At 48.2% G+C, this 23,946-nt stretch overlaps 2 protein-coding genes across 3 annotated transcripts in view; one reads left to right on the top strand and one right to left on the bottom strand.

The window, feature by feature from the left end:
- LOC121590904 overlaps nt 1–4,889 on the bottom strand; it is a 92,480-nt gene extending 87,591 nt beyond the window's left edge. The window contains exon 1 of the mRNA XM_041911069.1: nt 4,042–4,889. The gene's annotated coding sequence lies outside the window, so the exon portion shown is untranslated. The remainder of the gene's footprint in view (nt 1–4,041) is intronic.
- The window catches only part of LOC121590905 (autophagy-related protein 16-1), a 258,486-nt gene that overhangs the window by 89,341 nt on the left and 145,199 nt on the right, over nt 1–23,946 (top strand). The gene's annotated exons all lie outside the window — the stretch shown is intronic.

Genomic DNA, 23,946 nt, shown 5'->3' with positions numbered 1-23,946 from the left:
CCCATTCCGCCTCATGCGCACACACATTGCCCATTATCAAGCCAAACTCCATCTTGATTCCCTTTTCCGGTTCGGTGGTCCGTGGCGGTGATGTATCTGCACAGGTTCGATTGCTTCTGGAATGAGATTCTTGGCGATTCCCCAGCACGGGCCTCTCTGGCATTACTGCCATCACACTATAACGACGGGTTATTTGTGTGGTTGGTTTCGAGCCTACGATACCGGAGGGGATTTTTTTTTTTTTTTTTTGGGATAATGTTCTGTTTCACGTCCGTTAAGAAGACAGAGTTGAACAAGTCTCTCCATCATTACAAGTATCAATGGTACATGCGCGTTCAAATCATCCATTGACCCAGTGACGGAGGGTTTTCGGGACGGATTCGTAACCGATCGGAACGAATGCAGAGTGGAATTGGACAATTTAGTTACATCATTCGGCGGCTCGGAAACAGCACGGCTACAAACTCGCACCAATGACGACGACGAAAGCAACGTCTCGGCTCAGTGAAAAACGTGAAAAGATGTCCACTGACAACATGAGCAGAAAGCAAAGGAAAAAAACTGAACAGGAATGGGAAAAAACGGCTACAATTTAAAACCGGAGCTCGAAGTCAAGGTTCGCCTTTCACCGGTAATCAGCTCGCCGAATGACCGAATGAGTGCTGTATTGCGTACAACGAACTTTCTGGCCAATGTGTGTGTGTGTGTTTGTGCTTGGTGTGTCTGGGGCTCAGAACAGCGCAGAACCTGTAGACGCGAGCGTCTGCCCCGCTCTGTTTCGATGTTTTCTGCTCAATCTTTCTTCTGCACGATTGATGCACTTAGCGTGTTTCAGCACACTCGCAAGGGAAAAGCGTGTGTGGAACAGCGGAAGGGGGTAGCAAAGCACATAAACGATCTCGCAACCAGAGAGCTCACATCAGCAGTAGCAAATTAATCGGTCTGTGTGTGTGTGCATTCCGCTGGCGTTTATTGTTTCATTTTGTTTAACGCTGAAGGAACGCTTCTGAACCGAACTGAGCCACTGAAACGGCCAAACGGAAGCAGGAAGAGCACAGCTACACACTGGTTCAGTGTGTATCTCGTGTCTATCAATGTGAAACGCATAGAGGGGTATGGTATGCAGTTTTACACCATAGCAGCCGTGCCACAGGAAGTATCTACCAACCTAACCGTGTATTTTCTAGTGCTGAAGACACTCGCACCGTGCGCTATATCTGCTTCTTAGAATTGATTACATTCCGCATTGCTACGTAGGCTGGTGCGCCACTGCGGTAGCGTGCATTCATCTCTTTACACTGATTTTTTGTACGGTCGGTTCGGAGGGTTCGTCGCCTTTTGGTAGCGCGTTGAAGTCTTTTGTGTGTTTGCTGCAGGTGACGCTCGCCATAGAGACAGCCATTTAATCTAATCTCACACTAACTGGCTCTAATGGGTTTTTTTTCTTTCTTTCTTGAATTTACCGGACCACTTATCACACGCACACGTACGCAATGCGGGAGGCTGTGGTAGTTGAGGGAAAACAAGCGGCTCACAAAAATGGTTCTAGCTCGGTGAAACACAATCACACTGAGGCTGCATTTGCTGGCAAGGGGCCAAACCAAACCAAAGGCTGGCTCGGCAGACAGGCAAACAGAAATAAAAATCTTTAACACACCCGGACGCGGACCCCTTTCCTGGTGATGGTGGTGGAAAGTAAAACAGGTGAACTCAATTTGTGTTTAATTTTGAACCACCCTACCCCCGGGCAGCGCTCCTCGCCAACCCGCAAATGGCAATACAGGTGAACCCTCTCATCGGGCACCGCGCCACCACCACCAGTTGGTGAAGGTGAGAATTTGAATTTGTTATTTCCAAAAGGTGAATACGCAGGCACGGGCGTACGTGTGTTCGTCGCTTCGGGCTGTTGTGTGCGTTAGCACTTGTGGGGAAGGATTTGTTTTTCTACGTGTTTTCCTCCAAGTCCACGATTCTTCATCCTTCAATTTTACACTTGCTAGGTGTGCTTTTCGCAGCAGCAGCAGTCTCTTTCGGGCTTAGGCCGATCGATTACCGTACACCTGAGGTTTTTTTGATTTTTCCTTTTTAGCTTTTTTTGTGTTGAGTTTTGTTTCCCCATACCTATTGTTTACGATCACGCACCGGGCTGTGTTTGCGGAGCCAACAGTGTTGCAAGGTACTTTTCTGCTTCGCGAGCAGCACCCTACCCGTTTTGCCGTGTTGCTCCAATATTTGATGGGCACTGAAGTACCATCGAGGTGTGCATGTGGCGAGGGTTCTAGTGGGACAACATTCTTGGCGACTGAACGGTGCAGGTTCGCAGGAGTTCCCGTTCTGCAAACGATCTTCCCGCGATCGGTTGTTCATTCACCGCGAAACAAGTTACGCGTACACACGCACACACACATATAGAGATAGTCGTTGCTCACGTTCTAGCACGCTGCAGTATAGTTCTGAGGGTTACATTATCACTTGACAATCGCATCCACTGGTTTGATCAATCTGATGAAGATGGATTGTTGGCAGCAGGCACCGGGTGTCGCCAGGAGAACGAACCGGTCCGCGCCGTCCCTGACGCTGTGGCAAGCAGCAAAACCTGTTGCGGACACCCATGTTCTTCTGCTGCACTGCGCACCATTCTCGGGACGGGACCCGCTCATCCTGGCTAGCCGATGGCGCAAGGAAGCATCTTTTTACTGTTATATCGCGAGATCTAGTTTTACGACAGATTTCTGTTCTCGCAAGCGTTAACGCCACTTGTTGTGCTTCCAGAAGAAAAAAAAAACTGATCGCACAAAGCTTCACCCCTTAAATGTTGCATTTAGTTTGGCACACTTAGGTTCCATCCATACGGCCGGTAGTGCAACACACAAAAGCAAACCACCATTTCACACCTCATTTCCTGATCGATAGGTTTTTATCCCGCGTGAACTGCATTCAGTTTGGGTTTCTCGTTTGCCCCGTTCACGGTTTGCACTTTCGACTGCACACACACGCACACACACGCACGTTTTAACCTGCTTTTGGCAGACCATCTCACTCACCAACACTTTCCAATCCAAGAGCAATCGATTTCGCATTCGCAAAACCCCGGGCCAAGACCACCACCCAGGGCTTTACGCAACGGAAAATGAAGCATTAAATGAGTGGATAATTGCTGATGCTGTTTTTGTTTTATGCAAACGATTTTTTGCTGTTGGTTGCTCGAAATGTAGATCCCCGACCTGTGTGGGTGTTTTCACCCACAGCAAATTGGTACCCCGACCGCGTCAAATGAACACAGTTGCCTACTTTCCGTTTAAGTTTGGAAAGGTTGAAAGACATGCCAATTTCTTTTAAGTGTGTGAACAGAAAAAAACCCCTCTGATGCTGATGCCATAGAAAACGTTGGACTTACACCAAAATCTTGAACAAGCGCTTAGAACATGGATCCATCTGTTCATGTTCGAAGGAAAAAAGGGCCAGCTTACAAATGTGCGGTTCCTCTCTTTTACGGCGATTAAATCACTCGTGTTCTTTACAGCCCAATGGGCGACGCTCATCACATTATCCGATGGATCTGAATTGCTCGCCTTGCGCTTAAAGGTGTAAGCGATAGTTACCGATTAGATTGCCAAAAAAAAAGTCGATAGAACGTACAGAACAAACCTCCCATTTGCTCGGAAGGCTTCCCAAAAAAAACGTACAGCGAGCATTGTCCGAACAAAGCAGCGGTACGGGTAGGCAGCGCTGGCCAGCAGCTTGTGCAGCGTAAGGTTTTCCTTCCATTCTACACCACACTCTACGGGCGCACGCTAATGAACACCATTCGGCCGTTCAATCGCGCAGCAATCGATATATTACCCTCTTCAAATGATCAGCGATCGCAAGATCGCGAAATCATTTCGTTTTCCCGTTTTTTTTTCTCCCCCGTTTTATACTCGCTTATACTCCGGGGTGCGCCCTCAACGGGATGCGTATGTATATGCATCGAAATCGATCCACACGGTTTGTGTACGTGTGTGTAGTGTGGAGGTCAAAAATCTCTTTTTCCTAACGTACCTGTTATTTTTGTTGGCTGGTGCGTTTGGTTCGCCTCGGTTGAAGTTATCGCTTCGGTTCTACAACACCACTGGTTTTGTGGCAGTACCACAGAGTAGTTCGATGTTACGGCAGGGGAATTTTCCGGCAGAAAATGCTAATGCTGCTTTTCACTGCTTGTTGAGCACAGACACACAAAACACTCGGCAAACGGATCTCGGACTCTCGTTCACACTCTTGCAGACACTTGTTCTTTGCGGTTTTGGGGAATTTTCTTCCCTCTTCGTATGTGCGCGCGTGTGTGTGTGTAGTGTAGCAAATTGTTTGCAGATGCAGAAGGAATCGAACTGCGCTACGTGCTGGAGGCAATTTTCCACTAACAGTATTCTCGAGTCGATTGGTGTTCAGATGGGGTGGGCCGTTGATGCTGCTGCTGTTTTTTTTTTTCCACTTGCGTCGGAAATCACTTAGCGGCGAGCGGCTCAATTTTGCGTGCACACGTTTTCACCTCCGGGTACGGGTGGGAAATAAAAGCAAAAACTACACTTTTCACTGAAAAGTGTCTAGCACACCGAGACGACACAGAACAACACCCACTCGTCACACACCTTTACAGGTCGAACCCCCTAAACGGCAAAAAAACCGAACGCGAGCAGCAATGCGATGATTGCTACTGCAGAATAGTGTCCAAGTCGAAGCTTGGTGCTGGGTTTCGCCTAACGAAGCTGCTGTGCTGCTGTACGTCGTCCGCTTTTCCTTCCGGGGAGGGGAGAAGACTTTTCCAAAACTGATCTTGACCGTACGAAGGTCGTCACTTAACTAAAGAGCATTGGCTGGCCGTGGGTTGTTATATAAGTTTTTTTCTTCCCCGATACGGGCGCTCGATTCCAGTGCCGCGCGGAAGAGCGCGATCTTCTTCGGGGATGGGCTTTGGTGGGCGCTCCCGAACCGATGGGGAGCTGCTCGGGCTGGCTTCGTTTACAGCCGGCTCGTTCGCTTCTTCGGATGGTGGCGCGGGCGCTTTTGCTCACCGCGCGGTTGCTGCGCGCTTCTACGAGAACGACGGCGGCTCTCCAAGCGAGCGGGAACGATGCTGTGCAGCTCCGTTGCATAATGAAGATCATCGCACGCCAGCCTTTTGCTCTGCGGCAGCAGCATGCTCGTGCCCGAAGACCACAGCCAGAGAGCACGAACCACCAGCGCGAGAGAGTGGCGCGAGACCTCGAACGCAACAACCTTGATCGTGAAAAGTCGCGCCAAGATCGGGCCAACTTGCTTGCGCGCGCGCGTTCGGCTCGCTCGGCATGCCGTTTGGCCCAGATCGAGCAGGAAGTTCAACGAACGACGCGGAAGCGAAAGAAAGCTCTCAAGCGGATCGCACGGGAGCGGTGCGGGAACGGTCGCCGAGGCCCCAGCGGAGCTGCGTGGTGGCGAGATCTTGAATTGGGGGGAGAGCAAAAGCTCTGAGGGCTTTGAAGCCCGCTTGCAAAGGAACGGAGCAGTCCTCTCGCACGCGCAAGGCACTCATTTCACCAGTCCGCCCGTCATTCTCGCTCATTCATCGTCGATTCTGTTTTGGGCAGCCGATCCTGGGGCTGCTTTCACTGAGTGACCGCGGATGTGTTTAGCGGCCGAGAGCGAGCGAAAGATAGTGAGCGAGATGCTTCCGCGAGCATGGTTTGATCGTTCCACGGAGCTTTGATGATGTTTTGCTCCCCAGAGGAAAGACCGTTTTTGTTAAGGGGAAGACGGTACGCAATCACCGGTATGCGAATTGCCCGGACGGTTTGAATGCAAGTACCTTAACCTCTTGTCACCGGGAACGTTGCACCGTCGTGTGGCTGCAATGCCGATACGATGTACAGCATCGGTAAAGTGGCCCGCTTTTGTTATTTTCTTTTTTTTCATTGGTGTACAATGGTCCAGCAAAGCGTCACCAGTACAATGGCCGAGAGTTGCCCTTGTCACTTGCCTATCGTGTGGTACCGATCAGTTTTGGACAAAAATGACCTAAAACTGCAGGAAATGAACATTGCTGTGCCCTCCTGCCCGCCGCGGGGAACATTCATCCAGGGTGGCAGCAGCCTCCTGCCTGTTTCTGCAGCCTGCAGTTGCATCTTGTTTGTGTGTGGAGAGAGCATACCACAACTGGAACGCTGGAAATTTGACACCGAAAACCCCGAGGGTCGCGAAAAGCCACACAGAACGAAGCGCGAACGAAAACTCCAAAATGGTACCGCTATGTTTTTCGGAGGGCAATGGTTGGGGGGCGGTTTTGTACTTGCAAATTCCCTTTGCCCCGGCACCGACGACAGCATTATTCGTTCTTATCAAAAATGTGACATTTGATGGCGGGGTTTTGTTTGCATTTCTGACCGGTTGGATGGTACTTTGTTTTCATGTGGCTACCAACTTTTGTTATTTATAACTCTACCGATTACGGTGATGAATTGCGGCGGCTGAATTTTTGTGGCGGCTCTTCGCCATCGCATAAAACCGTAACCCGAAAAGCAAATTGCATGCCATAAGCTCTGGTTGCTAATCTTTGACTCTAGCCGCCGCATTCAGGTACATTCGCGTAGCTACAGACAGGCGCTCTCATAAATCAGAGCAAATTTCCCAACGACTAGAAACAGTTAAATAAACATACTTCCGTGCTTGCTTGTGGTGCGGTGTCCCCCGCCATTGTTGTGCTTCTTTTCTTGCCTAACCTAATAACAGACCGATGCGACAGTGAAATGCTAATTGCTAGCCTTGCGGCAAATGGAAATAGCTCGCCCTTGCATGCAATCAAATCTGTTCTTATTCTGTTGGCGGTTGTATTCTATGCTGATGATAAACTACTTATTGTTCGAAATTTCTCTCGCTGCTCTTACTGCACTTACTTACTGTTAGAATTTTTTTAGAAAGAAATAGGACATATTTTAAGTTATGTTATATTTGTTTGTATTAAATATAAAAATTTTAATAAGCCAGTCGGCAGGATTGATTGTTGAAGCTATGGTTGAGTCTTAGTAGAAGTAAATTAAAATAAACAAAGGAATGATTAAAAATCAAGCATTTTATTATTACCTTCAATAAAGAGAAACAATTTAGAAATATGATACTATGTATGCAATGCTGTCAGCTAGGTTAGCCATTAGATTATAGAGACTATCAAACAAACGTACAATAACATTAAATAACAACAAAATTTAAAATAAAACATACAATTACTGTGGAATCCCTCAAAAGGAGCTTAATCTGTTCCAGTGACTCACTCGTTATGTTAAAAACTCGTTTGGCGAGATACTCTCTTCCATATAATTTATATTAAAAATGAATTATTTGGTTTCAGGACCGAAAACATGCTGGTTTAAATACTCATTGTAGCAATTGTTTTATGTTAAACGATTACTAATATCAAAACACTCATTTACCAGGGCGATAATGAAGATTAAAGAAATGCTGAATGTAAACAATTGTGAACTTGATAATACATTGGCAGCAAAAACGGTATCATAAATACAAATGATATTGCTCGTTTTGTGCAATTTTACTCGTTAATAGAGATATTTGTTGAGAATTTAGAATTATTCGTTATGTGAAAAACTCGTCATAAGGGATACCCGTTGTGAGGGGATTCACTGTATGAATGTTTACTTATTGCGCTCTAATTTTGATGTTACTGTTAATCCCTCAACACCTTGAGCATGGTGTAGAATAAAACTTCTAAATCTGAATAAATACAAATGGCACTGCTTTCGAATGTTGCATCAACAGTTATAATGTCCATCTATAAATCGTCCCTAGTGCATCTGCGACCGTTTCCAATCGCACAATGGAAGCCTTTCAACTGGCTCACCCTCCGCTTCGGGCATCCATTTTTACCATTCGTAATGAGTTCATTAAACTAACAAAGTATAGAACACGGCACAGGACGCCCGGTCGTGCTGCACCCGCGCAGCTGCTGCTGTTGCTTATCTGCTTAGTGCACGACCAAGCGCCCCCGAGCAGCAGCTATTCGGTTTCGAAATCGATTGCAATCGATTTGATATGGCGCAAGAGATATCGGCAGACCGTGCACCGGCGTTCCGTGCAATCGCCCGGTATCAGTATCTTCTACTATCACTTACCCGAACCGAACATGCACCGTACGCGCGCGCGCTCCGGATCATATAATGCCATTAATGAAAGCATGGGTCGCATGATCCCAGCCCAGCGGTAACTGAAACTGCAACCGCGCGCGGCAGGTTTTGAGCCGATCGCACCACGAGACCCACCACGAAGTGCGCACGTTCGGAAAGATGCGTGCTGAATCTCGATCACAGCGTCCCGCGCCCCTCGACTGTGCGGATCGGCAGCCTGGCCGCGATCAATCATTCTCGATCGCATGTTACCGGTAATGGCACGATTTGTGGCGCGCTCTTCACAACCAGCCGCCCTGCGCAGAGCAGCGAGAAATGGTTTGTTTTGGTTTGGGGTACGAAATAAGCATCTAATGAAGTTGGCTCGCTCGGGACGACGGGATTGATTTTTACCTTTTTACGCCGCGCCTGGTTGCAGGCTGCATGTTCTTGTTGCTGTTGCAACCAAAACCACACCCTGCCTCACCACGCACGCTGAAAGCTGGCTTGAAAGAAAAGGGCTCGCCCAACGCCCGCAAAGCGCAATTGGCAAAGCGTCGTCACGAGTCATCCTGGGTGGAAAGGGGATATGGGAAGGAAGAGGAAAAACCATCGTTGTGCAAAGATAAGCTTACAGTTTTCTCACTATCGCGGCACGAGTGATTGTGAGCCGAGCCGATTACGTTACGCTCACCGTGCCGTGGAAGATGGAAAGCTGACGAAGGGGATGAGTTTATTAGAACCGATTGCGCTTCCGACTGGCGTGTTGATGATTCGCAAGATTACGGTATGTGTGTGTGTGTGTGTGGGTGTGTACGCGTTGTTGTTTGATGGAAAGGTGATGCAAAATTGACCAACGCGAAGTAAGTGAAGTAAGAAAGGGAAAATCGAAACGGTACAGCAAGTAGTAGCCGGAGCAGCAGCGGCAGCAAATAGGGATCAGTGTTTTACTCGCGCACAGGGTACATCATATGATTAGAACCGGACGTGAAGGTGGAGCGGTGTAAGAATGTGATCGTTCTCGTGTTTGCGCAAAAGTGGTAGCGCTACAATAGGGGAGGACGAAAAGGGAATCTATTTGATCGAGTTCAATAACACCCGAGCAGAGGGTGGAGGATCGTTTCAAGCAAAATTGTTCCAAGCAAGCACCAGCCAGCGGACGAGCGGCTACTCACCGGCCATTAAGTCACACTGCACGAATTTGGTCCGCCAGCGAGGACGCGCACGAGTAACAGGTAGCAAACAGGGGCAAGAGAGCACCCTTAGATGCTCAAGAACCCGGCCCGGTGATGATCCGGTAGTGTTTGTTTACGATCATTTTCGCGATAGCCTAATAACAGGCACTGGCTTGATCCGCGAATGCCTTCGGGCGGCCTGCCGCACCCGCACTGCAATTGATGGCAATCGATCGAATTCTGTGCCCGGCCCGGCCGGATATGACCGGAAAGTTAGTTAGCGAATCTAATTGCCAACGCGCGGGCGAACGGCCGGGAGTAGGAGGCGTAATGTACTTTCGTGCACATAAACCATAAACGATTCACTTTGGCGTGTTCCGACTAGCGGGCGGGGTGGGATATTGCTAGTTTCTTCAGTTGCAATCAACACCATTACCACCGCGAGAGCTCATTCTTCCGCATCCTTCCCTTTCCCCCTCTTCTTTTGTAACCCAAACCGATCCCGGTGGGCATCTCCCGGGCAAGAAGACATCCGCGGTCAACGCGGAACCTTATTTATTGATATTCGGAAGATGTTGGGCCTTGCCCGATAATGATAGGGTTCTAATGTTTTCCAATCTACTCTAACCGGTGCTCTCGCTCTCTCTCTCTCTCTCTCTCTCTCTCTTTCTCGAATACCACAAGCAAAGTCTTCCTTATCTGTTCGCTCTCTCCGTTGCCATTCTTGACCGCGCCACTTTTCCCTTCCCGCGCGTTTTACGATCATCCACTTACATCGGGATCACCTTTCGCTGGGCGATCGTGTGACGATGCTATTTATCGATCAGCGACAGAAGCGCACCGGTTGAGTATCTTCCATACCCACCCCTCCCGCCCTTGGTAACGGTAACGGTTTGCCGCTCGTCCCAGCTGGGCCGCAATAAATCAAATCCGCGGAAAAATACTAATTTATTATTTTATAGCAACTAAATCATGCCCGCGCGCACCGGGTTCGTCGCTTGCCGGTTTAGTAGGAGAGCATCGCTGCTGCGGGGTTAGAAGAAGCAGGAGGCAAAAAGAAACACAGATCTCCTCCGCAGTGGCTCACCGTCAGTAGAGGGACCCTTGTGGCCGGGTTTCAAGGGTGCTTATGGGCATCGCGACGGTATGGCCGCCGTTTTGCAGCCGAGATCATAAATCCTGCCGCGCCACTCTTGCGCGCGCTCTCGCTGCGCCCGTGCGTGCTGGGTGTGCTGGGAGTGCTAAAAGTGGTCACCGTGTTTTTTTTTCGTTTCTATTCTGCTTTCTAGCGGCGATGCGTTCGATCAATCCTTGCAGCCACCTCGCAGACAGCTCTCTTTTCGCGCAGCATGATTGAGACGTAATTCAATCCGGGAAGCGTGCGAGATGGCAGTGTGTTGTTGATCCGCGCCACCGCTCTGCCGCACGTCGAGTGCGACACCCGAGTCGGGGGCGATCTTGCTTGCAAGCGGTTGGAGGAGGTGTGTTATGATAATTAGACTTAGTGCTGTCCCCCCCCCCCTTCGCCCCATTGCTACCTACAAAGACGTTATTGGTTGGCCGTTTGAAGTGCGCCTCTCGAAGAAGGTCTCGACAGCTCTGCGAAATAGTGAGGTTAAGTGAAAATTGCAAATTCAAGCATCCAAGAAAAAAGATGCATGAGAAGGGAAGGAAGATGGAGGAAAAGGTGCCATCTTCTTTTTATGAGCCCTAAACACACGACCGAGCTGCAGTGCACTTGTAAAGTGATCGCGCAATGTTGCTACTTTGTAGCATATGTACAGCACACCTCCACTTGGCGCATAACTGTTTCACGCAACGTCAATCGGTCGTAGCGGCCGCGCGCCATTGCTGTCGAATGGCGTTCAATGTGTGCGAGCGGGCTGCACCCAAAGATGATGGTACCGGAATGGCAGCCGCTTTTTGATAGGTTTGTGTTTTAGTAGGGCAAAGTTGATGGGCACTAGTGAGAAAGAGAGAGAGAGAGAGAGAGAGAGAGAGCGGGAGTCATCCCTCTGCTCAAGAGGCCATACTGTATCAACCTCGCGTATCCGCGTACACTGTTGTGTGGAGTAGTAAACACGCGTGTGTGTTTTCAGCACTACTTCTAACGGCCATATAACCTACACGCTACACAGGTATTTAGTTAAACCACATTTTCCCTCTCCGTTTGAACCCGAAGGAGCACTGGCAATGCCCAAGTGAGGAATCACTAGGAAGGGAACCCACTCGTAAATCATCTCACTAGACGCGCGCACACACAACGCGGGTTATCGCGGTGAGCGCAAACAATGACAAGGGATGCATTGTTGGTGTGTTGGTTTAATGTGATGTTTGTTTTCGTGTGCCCTATTGGTTGCACCGTTTGCTTATGCCCGGTGCGGTCCCGGTGGTGCCGCGTACCGGTGGTACCGGCGACTTAATGACGATGATTTATGGATTATTAATGCTCCTGACACTTAACCTTGTTCCTTGCAGGCCGGGCGTGCGGTTGCGTTGGATTGGGTAGATTTATGCTTATTATTGCAAGTGCAAGGAAATTGTTTTCAAGTGACAAGAATGACAGTGCTTTATATGGGTTGAGGTGCAAAATGGGAGTGGGATCGATCGCATTGATACCCTTTTCGAGGGGAAATGGATGCTTTAAGTACAACTTAATGACAAAAAACAACAGTTCTTAAGGTGAAATCTACATGTTAGAAGCTCACAGAAGTCAATTGTCGCAATTGACGTAGTGATGTAATGGGTAAGCGACGAACCCGTGGACTAAGCGACGAACCCGTGGACTAAGCGACGAACCCGTGGACTAAGCGATGAACCTCGAGTGGTCCAATAGATAGAGCTGTGGATTGTTTTGAAGCCAGAAATAGACAGTGCTTCTCATCTTAAATTCAAATGTGATGTATAAGAAGTTTAAACATTGTTTCATTGCATTAATCTCGAACTGTGAATTAGTCTAGTAATGGTTACCGAAATATAATCGATGCTGGTAAATACCTCGTCAAATTGATTGCGTTCGTCGTATGGCATTTTATCTTTTTTCCTCTTTTTTCCCACAAAAGCATGCGACTTATGTAGCTTTTCAATATAATTGCTTTCTTCAGCCTCATGTTCAATACACACGCTAGAGTAATGCGTTTTTTTACAACAACCAAATACGCATCTCAATTTACCTTCACAACACCCTCTGCTGCTGTGCGCAGAAGTGTGCAAAAGAAGTGTGTGAAAGCGCTAATGCGTCGTTTGAAGCATTTGCACCACCGCCCTTCCCCGTTTGCCAATATCTCCTTCCAACTCTATCAACCTTTTTTTTGTTCGTCGCTCGGCTCGGGGGTTGGTTGGCCTGCAAACAAAAACCCTTTTTCTGCCTACCGGGCGCGCACATATCGATTGCAAAAATCCTGAATTGGCGCGAAAGTTCCTTTCTCTCCCCGCTGTTGTGTGCCCTGTCCATTAATCCGATTTCCATCAAATCATATTAAACTAATCGGCTAACAATTCCTGAAAATAGAGAACGAACGTCGGCATGGCACTTCCCCGTCACTGCCGGCCAAGCCGCCCCAGCATTCGCGCATTCGAAAGCGGCCGCACCGTCGGCAGTCGATAACGAGAAAGACGTACGTCGGCAAACTCGATAAAGCGTCGACTGGCCGCAGTGTGCGTGGAAAAAGGTGGGGGCGAGCGCGCGCACCTCACGCAGAGGTCGGGAAAACTACACGCGCACGCCTGTGTATTGAGTGAGTGGAGTTGTTGTGGCATCCGAAAATATCTTCCCACCGAACCGGGTGAACTCCGATGGATCGAACTATCGATTGGTTCGATCAGCGATCATCCTCCGCCTTCCCTCCCGTATTGCCCGTGTTCCGGGGTCCGACTTAGGTTGGAGGAACGCTGCGTGTGCTGGGAGAAAAACTGCGTTGATTGTTACTATCAATCAATCGATCGTCGCTGTGTCGTCGGTCGCGTTACCGCGAGGCGCGCCGCGCTAGGTGAGTGTAGCGACCAGGGTAACTACTACGCGCTTTCCAGCGCAGCGCCGACTAGGCTGACCCGGGCCGGCAGAGAAAAAGAAGGATCGGGGGGAGGGGGAGGGCTTTTTTCCCCGGGAAATACGTCGGCCCCCGGTGGGAGTTTGGTGATGCCCGAAGTAGGAAATTCAGTTCAGCGAATGCAACGGGACGGCCCGTCGGAAGGTTCGTCGCTTGTTTCTCATCGATCGAAATTGATCGTTCGAAATGGAAACTAGGCTGCTGCTGCTGCTGCTGCTGCTGTTCGGTTTGTTCCTTTCGATCCCGTATCGCCGCCGATGCATGGCTTGCCTGCCCCAATGTGCGTTTGATACGCGCGAGCAAATCAGCCCGACCGGTTGTGGGTGACATTACTTCGTTCCAGGGCTAACTAGCTTTCTTCTTTCTCCTACCTTTTTTTTTGTTTCGCCTCATCTCCGCACAATCGGAATCGGAGGTTTCCAATTGATCAAAACGATGGGAACCCGATGGGAAGCAGTAACAGCAATCGGGATGATGATTTGCTCGGTCGCAGACCGTTAAAAATGCCTCAACTCTACCGCGCCGGAGCTAAAATTAGTTCGTTTTGTACGAGTGTGTGCAACCTCCCCAATCGATCGCTCTGATTATGCGCACCGGGTACGAATGGAACGGGTGTGCCTTTGTGCAAGTGTTGATTTCAAAGCGGTTTGCATTAACGGCCATCCCGTGCGCATGTTTGGCCACTCCAAATTATCGCTTCTTTGGGCTTCGGGCGGAAGATTTGTGTGCCGTGTTCGCGTGATAGTTATTAAATTCCATTTAAAGTGTCCAAATGTTTTAGGGAAATTCACTCAACGAAAGCTGTACCCGGGCCACCCCAAACACGTTTTGTCTCTCGATGGTAACACACCTCCCACACCCACTCGGCTCTAAAGCTCTACCCAGTATGAGCCCTTCTTGTTGGTTTCGTTAACCTCGCCACGGCGTTTGCCTGGCGCTCAATTTCCGGTCCATTTGGTCGTTGCACCGTGCACGGGCCCGGGATCATCGTCCATCATCGGTCCAGCCGGGCGCTGCTATATCATTATCATACACCGAATCCACACGCAGCCACCCTCTCAACCCGGCCGGTGTAAAATGAGATGTTTCGGCGGGACGCGTAAATACTTAACCCGACCGATCGAAGCTCCCCCACCGGCCCCCAACTCCTCCAAAGCCAACAAGGGCGAAGGGCTCATTAAGGGTGACCCGGTTTTTGTTGGTTTGTGCTTTTTGGCCATCAGTGTGTTGTGGATGATGCGCCTTGTTCGGGTTCGTCCGGTGTGGCAGAATGGCTGCGCGATGGGTCGTTTGATGTTTGCAATGTTTTCCCCGCGTGTTTTTACCTTGTAGACAGACGCTGGGTAGTTAAGAAATTGTGGAATGTGTGAGTATATTACCGAGCTATGAACTTCTCGGTGGTTGGAAACGTTAAACAGACAATTTGGAATAATTTGTGGGAGACTTTGACGGCATTTTTAAAGGCTATTTATTAGAGTATGGGATATAACTTCAAAATGTAATTTAAATTAAGTTTTCGAATCGATTTTTGCACGTTGAAGATTGTTTTTCTTTTATTTTTACTCTAATGCATGTATTTATATATTATTTTAATTTTTATAATAAAATATATTAAGGTAATTTGCCAATTGTTGCACAGTACCCAATTATTGCACACTACGTAGAAATTGTTATTTTTCATAACATTTACAACACATCGATATAAGCCATTTCATAATATTATATTATAATTATAATATAACGACTGATTTTGATCAAAACGAATGGATTTCTTAACTAGACAGCTAAGAATTGTGCATCACAAAATTAGGTTTATTTCACCTTGTGAACTACTGAAACTGTTTATTTGATTTTTCGTTGATGTTGCCAGAGTCATTGGCTAGCGGTAGCAGTTTGCGGACTATTTTGCGGAATTCCGGCAAGAACCAAGGATAAACGTGTAATGTAACAGAGTTTTGTATTGTTTTGTAGAAGGGGCTCTTTGTCATCAGTTTCAGTGTGTTGGGAGGTGTGCAATCAAAGAGTTTGGAGTTTTTGTAAATGTGCAACATTTGGATTTTTGAATAAGTTTAATAATCAGTATTTTTTTCATCATTCACCACTTTTCTGACTAAAATAAAATATATATATACTGTTTGTTCAACAATAATAATACATCGTAGACACACATAACATGAATATTCTGGTTTTATTCGTCCCAAACATATGAAATACGTCTGAGAGTGCAAAATTTTGCAAATTACCCTAAAACTGCAATATTGTCTATCTAGCTTTAAATCTGTAATATTGTCTATCTAGCTTTAAAAAAATCAAACTACTGGAAGAAGCGATAATGTCACGCTGCATCCACATTCTGGTTAATTTATAGCTCATAGTATCGGGACAAGGAATTCGATCGACCCTTAATCCATGGACGCGATACTGAGCCCACTGCTACCCACTCGGCATTATGCAAGAGTTATCATTTCCGGACAGTTGCAGCCGCAATTTATTTCACTTCTTGCTGGAGCCGATGATGATGGACCGTTTGAAGGGTTCTATCAAAAGCTGCCACAGCCGCACGCAGCCCGTTAGAATGATCGGCCGGTGGCTGCGCGATCCGTTCCCGTCGCCTACCGCTCGATGCAGCCTGGCAGCAGCAAACAAACAAAATTAATGCAACAGTTGCAGTTTCGTTCTAATCATAATCCAACGCGAGCCGCACACGATACGCACACAATCGGCTCGGTATATTTGCGCGTTGGTTCCCTCTCGCTTTAAGCCACATCGGTCGGTTCATTTGCAGCACAGAATCGACGCGCGCCTACAGTCCGGACCGGCAGTCTCGTTCGCGTCGAAGGGAAACAATTTGACTAGCACACACAGTATGGGAGGAAATCCGAAAGAATCTACGCCGAAGAAAGATCGTCAAGCCTCGCCACTCGGCGGCAGATGGTACTCGTGCGCGGGGGTAGGGTTAAGCCATTTGCCACCCGGCTTGTGTCCGATTACACCAAACCCGCACACAAGCAGCGCCGGTTTCGCCAGCGACACTTTTCCCCGGGTATGCGGCGAAAGCGCGGATCCCTTCCCTTTACGGGCAGGATGATTCCGGCATGGTTCCACGGGCGGCAGGCGCAGGTACGTACCGTTCACTTACCACCGCAACGGGTAAGTCGCTGGAAAAATGATCATAAATAAAATGACAATCTTGTCCCCCCGTTGCAAAAACCGTCCCGTGCGCCCTTTCGACTGCGTTGCCCTGCCCTGTCCACGGGGTCGTCCAAGGTTTTATTGTGTCGACACAAGGCGGGGATGTAGCGGCAGCCAAACCGCTCTGCCGGAATGCTGTGCATAGCTTCTCAAACCAAAAAGGAAGACCCACAGACACACTCTCACAATGTGTCGCCAACGAGCAGTCGTCTTGCAAAAAACAAACCGTGCCAATGCTTAGCCACTTTTGATTGAGCTTTTGTGAGTGTATGTGCCCGTTTTTCCACTACCCATGACTGTATTTCCGTCAGCAGAAGAGTTGCGGTGCGGCATCGAAAGGTACGCTTGGAAATGAATAATGTACAGCCTGCCCGGGCGGTTAGTGTTTGGTGAATGTACGCGAAAAAAGAAAAGCAACCATCATGCTACACAGCGAGCATCACTTCCGGAATCGGGGTGTCGGAGCACAAAAGCATGGGGTACTGTGCTGGCGGTAGTGTAGATACGATTACAATTCGGTTGGCCCGAACATCGAACATTATTTATCATATGCGCGCCAGCATCGGTCCTCTGCGCGCCACAAGGAGCGACTGCTCGCGTCGACCGATTCTATACCATTTCCTTTTGCCCCGTCCAGCCGCCCGTCTCGGTTTGGCGCATTGGCGTGGCCCGGGAGGTAGAATTACCACATCATCTCCACCCGGTCGGTCACACAAACGATGTTAATGATGAGATATAAACACATCGCCGGCGACGAACGCCGCTCACTCGCGCGATGTTTGCTTATCGGCTCCAGGTTGGGCGTTGGGTCCGCTGTCACCCACCGCTTGTTAAATCGCGCACAAAATATGATCTACCCAGTGTCCCAGTGGGTGGAGGAGGAGGAGACAATGGCGACGGCCTGAAGTCGCGTTATTATGGTGTTTATGATGATGCCTATTAGCAGCGGTCCGGCCGTGCCCGTCCGCGCGGTTCTGTGGCTATCACCTCAGGTCTTGCCACCCGCCACAGCCGATAGCCGTAAATTCCATGTCATTTTTTGGCCAAACCAACCCGCGTTAGAACCGCAGGAAAACTGGGTCACAGCCACGCACACACACACACACACACACACACTCACAGTGTCCGTTTTTCTCTGCCTTCCTTCCTGTTGCGAACCTCCTTCACCCCGAGCGAGTGAACGTGTAAAATTTCTCCCCGACTTGAAAATTAATCCTTTCCGCAGGCTGGGAAGGTGTTTAGTGTCGGCGCGCTTTAGGGATGCCATTTCGAGCGCGGGCGGACTATCTAATCGTAACTTTCATCGGTTCGGCCGTCAGCCGGCTCTGGTAGGAAGTGTGTTATAAAGGGAACTCGATGCGAATTCGATAGCCCCGCCGAGGCACACCAATTTTCTACGGCCCCCTCCGTTTGGATGGGTTTGTTTTCCCGGTACGATTTGTCGTCGTTGGTTGTGTTTGCCTGGTTTGACACGGTTTTATCCTTTCCACACGCGGAGCAGCACCACGAGCAGGGTCAAGCAGGGTGTGCTTAGCATTTTAGCACGTTTTTACTTTCGCTTTTGACAGCGAGCTCGCAAAATAGAACCAGAATTCGCTGCTAAAAAGTGTGTGTGTGTGTATTCATTTGTTTGTTAAATCCCTTTTTTACCGCTCCACACATTCGGTGGAATTTTGGGATCAAAACGGAGCGCCTGCTTTTTAATACCTTTAATGCCCAAAAACAGGTTGTCGTTGGCCGCAGGCCGTTTCCCGTGACGGGGTTCCACTTATGCCGGTCAATAGTGCAGTGGATCATTGGAGCATCGTCACACACCGCACCGCATGACGCTGATTAATGTCATTAAAACGTGTGTGTGTGTGTGAGTGTGTGGGATGGTAAGACGCTGGCAGGGACGGGCTCTAAGAGCCTAAGAGGTGGAGAAATGCCGGACAGACTGCTAAAGTGTGTCACTTTTGTGCGAGCACTTACAGTTTCGGGGCGACATGTGTCGACCGTTTGATAGCTTATAGGCGTATGGCAGGCGTCCAGCGATGTAGCTAAAACGTGTAGTCCGCAAATCGTGATAACTACCCGTCGACGACACAGTGAAGTGATGTCCATTTTTGTTGGTGGATAGCTTCACGGCATGGCCCCTTGGCAAAAGGGCATTCCAGCAAAAGGGCACATAATTTAATGTGGTGAGCCAGCTCTCTGCGGCGAGACGGTCCAAAATTTTCTCTGACGTGCACACATTTACAGCAACGTGAACTTCACACACACACACACACATGATTTCACTCTCTTCAATGGGTTGAACTTTCGACTCGAGGCGGAGGGTGGTGGCTTATCATTTTTCCCATGGTGTGGGAACATAAAAGCGCCATTGCCATTGAAAACGAAATTTTCCGAAAAACGAAAATGTCACACCGAAACTGCGACCGCCGAAAGGGAGGGAAAATTTTACTACCAACCGTTATGGCTGTGTGTATGTGTGTGTGTGTGAGGCGTTGTCTTCGGGTTCCGTGACTGTTTGGTTAATTTTGCTTCCGGCAAATTTCCCTTCGACCCCCAAAAACCAGGGAGATGCCAGAGAGGTAGTAGAGTAAGAAAGTGATTAAAGGGCGAAGCGGGCAAAAAAAGAACACTGACGGTGTTGTATGATACCGCTACCGATTGCGCCAACCCACCCTCCCATTCCCGTTTATAGATTATTTGTGCAGTGGGGTTTTAGATAATTGAACCGGGAGCAAGGGGTAGTATACTTTTCGCATCATTATTTTGCCTTTTTTTCTGCCATGAAAATAACCTTTCTACATTTCTCTTTCATTGCGGCGCGTTACGCGTCTTCGTCGGAGTTGTTTATTAGTGGCGGAATTGGGCCTAATCGTCTTTCCGTTCCCCAAAAGACCCCAGATCTGCGGGCAAAATTCTTCCGGGAACGTCTCCCAAAACAGTTTTCGCCTGATCGTACGGGGCATAAATGTGTGCCCAATTTGCAACGGTTGCTGGGACGCGCGCGCGTGTGCGAAAAAAGCGAAAATTAAGTGACCAGGTCAGTGTGTCTATTAGTGCTCATTACGCAGCACAAAAAAGCACACTGCTGCTGCTGCTACTGCTGCTGCTACTGCTGCATTGTTTCTCGCTGTTGTATGTACACATACACTCCAGTGTACACGTGAATGAACGCATCGTGCGGGCTAAAGCGTGCTGTGGGGCCACAGGAAACAGATCGCGAAATGAAGGGAAGCTACACCAGCAGCGAAACACGAAAATTGGCACCGAAATCGAAATAACTAAGAAATCAAATTTGCAACAACGCATCACACACGTGGAGGGTGTGTTGGGCGGTGGAGGGAAACATTATAATCACGGGTGCAATTGTTGCGCGGGCAGTGTGTAGTGTAGGGTTTCGGGATGGTAGTCATCAACCCGGACGCTTCAACACTGAGACGGTGCGTACGGGAACGCAATCGGGAGGTTTTCATTGGTTCGTTCGTGTTTCGGACATGTGGTGCGTGTGGTGAGCATTGTGGGGCGGCCACGCCGGTGGGAAATTCCCAATTTTCCGCGAAGGAGAAAGTAACACATGAACCCTCGGCAGCGCCACATTTTGACATTGCATGATGTGCCAGTGACCGATAGTCGTCAGTGACGGTCCCGACGGGGGTCGAGATTCATTGTTTCTCGGCGATGCGGTCTTGTTCATTGGTTTTTAATGATGTTCCAGCAGCAAGCAAACGCAGGCAAGTAAACAACCACCACCACAATCAGTCTGATAGTTGTGTCCGTTTTCGGAATGAAGGGTAAACAGAGAACTGTGTCGTACTGAGCATATGGTAGTGTGCCACTCCCGCCATTTTCTTGCATGGCCCGGCGACCATGATGATGATGCAGTGGCGACGGTGACATGAATTGGTGTCGCAAAATCTTGACCAACTATCTCTAATTTGCTTTTAATTTCTTCTTTCTCCTCGGGTATGACCGGAAACACGTACGCTTGCTTTGTTCTGTTACCTCGCTCCGTTGATCGCCGAGGCAACGTACAGAGCGCACGGGGGTGTCTTACTTTCTAGGTTTGCGGGTTTGCGCCGTTGTCCGACCGCCCGATTCGCCTGACCTGCACAGCTTCACAAAGCGAATGTGACGGATGGCTATCGTTTATGTGTGTGGCATCAAAGATATGACTAATGTAACACACCCACTTATTGGTCCCAAAAGTAGGTATGCCTAGGTGGACTTTGAGTATCGTTGCGGACTTTGATTTTCACCCACACGATGTGAGGGAATGATTAGAAGTTTTATGTGATTCTTAATTATCCTCTGCCATATACGCTCAGCCAATTTGTGGTGCAAACAGTTTGAAAAAGCATTCTACATTTACTGCTGCAATTGAATATGTAGAGATAACGTGGAATGAGACCATTTTTTCTCTGCTCGAAGCCATTAAAGTGACAACAATATTTGCTTTTTTATCTTTCTTTCACTTTTTTGCGACCTGGAGTGCTTGCAAAATGCAAACTGTTGAGTACAAACCCTGAAGCCAGTTGGTTGATTTGTTTATCCTGTAAAAAACTAACAACAGCAGTGATCGATTGACTTGCAACTATTGTATTGGAAGTATTTGACATAACGACTGCATTTTAAAAAAATGAACAAAACGTTTTTTCATACTTTATGAGTAAGCAGACAAAATTTGACACCTCTGTCATACAAACTCTATCCGTGATAGCCAAAAATATAAAGCGACTTCGTTTAGAAGTGTTCGTGATCAAAGAACGCCGTCCAAAATAGACTCCATGCAGCAGTTTGTGGATGTCGTATAAGTCTCTTTCGGCATGTACAACATCTTGGCACTATTAGCCAACAATGAAAGCATCGTAAGAAAGCTCGGTGCTTAATGGTCGACTACTCGAGCGTCAAGAAGCTCCAAATGATGCTAAAAATGACGGCCGATGGAAAAGTCGCAACATTGATGCGTTCGCCTGGCCGGGAGGTCGATGCAACCGGTCAAACAGTACAATAGTAACTGAATAGTTCGCCAAAACTCAATGGTATCATTTTAGGCAAATTTCGGCAGAATTGCGAGAAAACACCCTAGTCCACGCACCGATCTAACATCCTCCAGCTGCTTCCCATCGACATTTTTTGGACCAACGTGATGCAAAAGCTCTATTCTAACAGTTTTGTCGTGGAAACTGAGACGAAATTGATAAAATCGACGATAGATCTTGAAAACATGCCTACACGCATGTCTTCGTTCGCTATGGCGAAAATTCATGATAACTGGCGAAAGCTCGCAAAGGCCGTAGATTAATGTTGGCAAGTAAACTTTAATAATCACCTTTTCAGGGATGCTCATGTAAGAAATAACTTTTTTTTCTGCAATTAGCCGAACAAAGCTCATTTTTAAGGTTTTAACACATTAACTTTAAACTTGAACTCTACTGTAAGATGGTAATGAAGAGAAAAGGTTTCTAAGTTGATTTCGTAATATGTAAACCTCGACAAGAGAGCACACATTCTCAATTCAATTTATTTGCAACAAATTTATTTTATGTATTGCGTACAACATTTAACAAGTTCCTTAAACCACGGATCCTACTCAAAAACATAAAACATATTTAACAAGAAAAAAGCAACATTTTATTGCACAAAATACGATAAAATAGTGTTTGGTCGCTCACTGCTCCATCCCATCGATCAGTTACCATGCGTGCCATTTTACAGCGTGTTATCAATGCAATGAGAAATAATTACTAGCCTCATTGGCACGTAGGTGGCACGACGTAATTTACAACCCTGCCAGGAAATGAAATGTACTCCTCTAGATCACACACACACGAACACCTTCCCATATCATACGGGTGTCGCTGGTCGTATCAGTTAAAGCAGTGATTAGACTTTAATTGCCGTTTAAGGATGGAAAAGCAAAAAAAAACGAAAACACCCTGTCCTTCTACCTCCAGGGACTGGTTTTGCTCTCGCTCCAACGAACTCCTTCTTCACAGCATCGTGTCCAGACAAGAAGATGCGTCTCAGCGTGTATCGAGTGTATACGTTTAAGCGAGGGAAGAAGTATGCGTGGAATGGGCCTTGTCCTCCTGCTCCTACCCTTGCTCATGCATGTCACATTCCAGTTCCCATTTGGTGGTTGCATCAAAGCGCACCCATGGCTTTCCTATATGGTCAGATAACGCGTTTTAGATCGCTCGTGTTGGCGTACCCGCGGCTGGTGGAGGCTCTGTTTGCGTTGTACACGTCGTTGAAGAAATCTGTGAAGGTTAGACAGCAGTGTGCGCAGTTGCATTCACGATTCCACACACGATGACCTCCGTACGGAATGGCCGAGCGTGTTTGGCAGTGGCCCAAATTCGACGCGAGAAATGAAGAGCGCCGTACCGGCATCATAAAAAGGTTGATAAGTGAAAACTCCTATCGAGCGGCGAGTGACCCAGTTTTCTTTGGGATCAACTCGTTTTTTTTTACGACCCCATCCGAGGCGCCAAGATGCGTGTGCCTTTGTAACCCCGGGACCTCCCCCCACTGTCAGATCCTGATTGGGTAATAAACATTTTCAGCGCACAGTGTTTAAAGCGTTATCGAAAAAAGCAATCCTTCCGGATCGTGTGAATCAGAAGTTTCCGGTCGGGCGTCAGTTATGGCACCCTTCCCATCCTCAATCCCCCCTTTGGCTGAGGTTTATATGCACTTTTGCTGTGCTGGTTTCATTCCGTCCGTCAAAACAGCCCGAGGGGCCAGCCGAAAAAAAGAAGAAAAAAAAAACAATTGGAAAAACAAAACCTCGGTGCGCACGGGTCAATCGGAAGGCAGCACTTTCGGCACGCACATCTCTTTGGCCGACCTTATCGCACAACCGGGACGGGAAATATTGGCTTTCTTCGCGAGGCGATGCGGACAAACGGCGATTCAATATATACCCATTTGAGCGAATTTAATTTAAAATAGAGGAAATGCTCACAGTGCAACACAGAGAGAGAAAGAGAGAGCGAATATCACCCAAAAAAAAAAGAACAACCTGCCAAACAAATGGGCAAACTCATCTTGCCCGCAAACCCATTTATGCCCTTTAGCTATGGGAGCGATATTACCCTTCCCGGATGGTTGAATTTTTCAACCGGATCGCCGCGGCCGCCACCGCCGGCCAAGACGCCGGCCGAACCGACGAGCCGGACTTTTGTTTTAGGGTTTTCGATAATTTGTCACACTTTTACCACGGAGCGTTTGCGAAGATGCGCACCGAATTTGGGTTTGGGCTGAAAAGCACCCGCAGTTTCACATGGTTTCACGTGGCCGGGGCCCCATGTGAATGGAAGATAACGCGTGGCGGAGCAATGTACGTTCGCGATCGTTCGCGCGCGCGCGCTGCACGTTATCAAGCAAACGGGAAGCGGGCGGTAGCAA

This window comes from Anopheles merus, chromosome 2R, assembly GCF_017562075.2.
Source record: "Anopheles merus strain MAF chromosome 2R, AmerM5.1, whole genome shotgun sequence".
In the NCBI taxonomy this organism is placed as follows: Eukaryota; Metazoa; Arthropoda; class Insecta; order Diptera; family Culicidae; genus Anopheles; species Anopheles merus.
Note: the sequence above shows the minus strand (reverse complement) of the source record. Positions and strands in the feature narration are given on the sequence as shown.